The following is a 2,500-nucleotide window of genomic DNA, read 5'->3' as shown; positions in this document are numbered from 1 at the left end:
CCAAAAATCCTTATAAAAAAATTTTAAAAAATCCCGAACCGCAAAAAGTTTCGAAAATCGTGAAAAATAGAAAACGAGTCATCTTCCAACGAAACTTCACGTGAAGGCTTAGGGGACCATTGTATGAATTTACAAGCCATAAAAATGGCATTGGCACGACAGAAATTTGAAGATGTGCCTAAACCCACCAGGGCCCAGCGTGTGCCGATGGTGGTCGAGGCAACCGCCCGCACCAGGGCCCAGCGTGTGCCGATGGTGCTCGAGGCAACCTGTCGCACCAGGGCCCAGCGTGTGCCGATGGTGATCGAGGCAACCTACCGCACCAGGGCCCAGCGTGTGTCCATGGTGGTCGAGGCAAGCGCCCGCACCAGCGCCCAGCGTGTGCCGATGGTGCTCGAGGCAAGCGCCCGCACCAGGGCCCAGCGTGTGCCGATGGTGCTCGAGGCAAGCGCCCGCACCAGGGCCCAGCGTGTGCCGATGGTGGTCGAGGCAACCGCCCGCACCAGGGCCGATAGTGTGCCGATGGTGCTCGAGGCAACCTGTCGCACCAGGGCCCAGCGTGTGCCGATGGTGATCGAGGCAACCTGCCGCACCAGGGCCCAGCGTGTGTCCATGGTGGTCGAGGCAAGCGCCCGCACCAGCGCCCAGCGTGTGCCGATGGTGCTCGAGGCAACCTGCCGCACCAGGGCCCAGCGTGTGCCGATGGTGCTCGAGGCAACCTGCCGCACCAGGGCCCAGCGTGTGCCGATGGTGCTCGAGGCAACCTGCCGCACCAGGGCCCAGCGTGTGCCGATGGTGCTCGAGGCAACCGACCGCACCAGGGCGGAGCGTGTGCCGATGGTGGTCGAGGCAGGCGCCCGCACCAGGGCCCAGCGTGTGCCGATGGTGCTCGTGGCAACCGACCGCACCAGGGCCGACCGTGTGCCGATGGTGCTCGAGGCAAGCGGCCGCACCAGGGCCCAGCGTGTGCCGATGGTGGTCGAGGCAACCGCCCGCACCAGGGCCCAGCGTGTGCCGATGGTGCTCGAGGCAAGCGCCCGCACCAGGGCCGAGCGTGTGCCGATGGTGGTCGAGGCAAGCGCCCGCACCAGGGCCCAGCGTGTGCCGATGGTGCTCGAGGCAACCGACCGCACCAGGGCGGAGCGTGTGCCGATGGTGGTCGAGGCAAGCGCCCGCACCAGGGCCCAGCGTGTGCCGATGGTGGGCGAGGCAACCTGCCGCACCAGGGCCCAGCGTGTGCCGATGGTGATCGAGGCAACCGACCGCACCAGGGCCGAGCGTGTGCCGATGGTGCTCGAGGCAAGCTGCCGCACCAGGGCCCAGCGTGTGCCGATGGTGCTCGAGGCAACCTGCCGCACCAGGGCCCAGCGTGTGCCGATGGTGCTCGAGGCAACCTGCCGCACCAGGGCCCAGCGTGTGCCGATGGTGGTCGAGGCAACCTGCCGCACCAGGGCCCAGCGTGTGCCGATGGTGGTCGAGGCAACCTGCCGCACCAGGGCCCAGCGTGGGCCCAGCGTGTGCCGATGGTGGTCGAGGCAACCTGCCGCACCAGGGCCCAGCGTGTGCCGATGGTGCTCGAGGCAACCGACCGCACCAGGGCGGAGCGTGTGCCGATGGTGGTCGAGGCAAGCGCCCGCACCAGGGCCCAGCGTGTGCCGATGGTGGTCGAGGCAACCTGCCGCACCAGGGCCCAGCGTGTGCCGATGGTGCTCGAGGCAACCGACCGCACCAGGGCCGAGCGTGTGCCGATGGTGCTCGAGGCAAGCTGCCGCACCAGGGCCCAGTGTGTGCCGATGGTGCTCGAGGCAACCGCCCGCACCAAGGCCCAGCGTGTGCCGATGGTGATCGAGGCAACCGACCGCACCAGGGCCCAGCGTGTGCCGATGGTGGTCGAGGCAACCTGCCGCACCAGGGCCCAGCGTGTGCCGATGGTGGTCGAGGCAACCTGCCGCACCAGGGCCCAGCGTGTGCCGATGGTGGTCGAGGCAACCTGCCGCACCAGGGCCCAGCGTGTGCCGATGGTGGTCGAGGCAAGTGCCCGCACCAGGGCCCAGCATGTGCCGATGGTGCTCGAGGCAACCGACCGCACCAGGGCCCAGCGTGTGCCGATGGTGCTCGAGGCAACCTGCCGCACCAGGGCCCAGCGTGTGCCGATGGTGGTCGAGGCAACCTGTCGCACAGGGCCCAGCTTTTGCCGATGGTGATCGAGGCAACCGGCCGCTCCAGGGCCCAGCGTGTGCCGATGGTTATCGGGGCAACCGGCCGCACCAGGGCCCAGGGTCTGCCGATGGTGCTCGAGGCAACCGCCCGCACCAAGGCTCAGCATGTGCCGCTGGTGATCGAGGCAACAACCCACACCAGGGCCCAGCTTGTGCCGATGGCGGTCGAGGCAAGTGCCCGTACCGAAGGGCAGCCTATGCCGATGATGGTCGATGCATGTGCCATCACCATGCGTCATCATGTGCCATTGATGGTCGAGGCCTTGGCCGAAGTTCGATTT

This window comes from Durio zibethinus, unplaced genomic scaffold (genome assembly GCF_047325235.1).
Source record: "Durio zibethinus cultivar Kanyao isolate XHJ-2024 unplaced genomic scaffold, ASM4732523v1 HiC_scaffold_3, whole genome shotgun sequence".
Classification (NCBI taxonomy): Eukaryota; Viridiplantae; Streptophyta; class Magnoliopsida; order Malvales; family Malvaceae; genus Durio; species Durio zibethinus.
Note: the sequence above shows the minus strand (reverse complement) of the source record.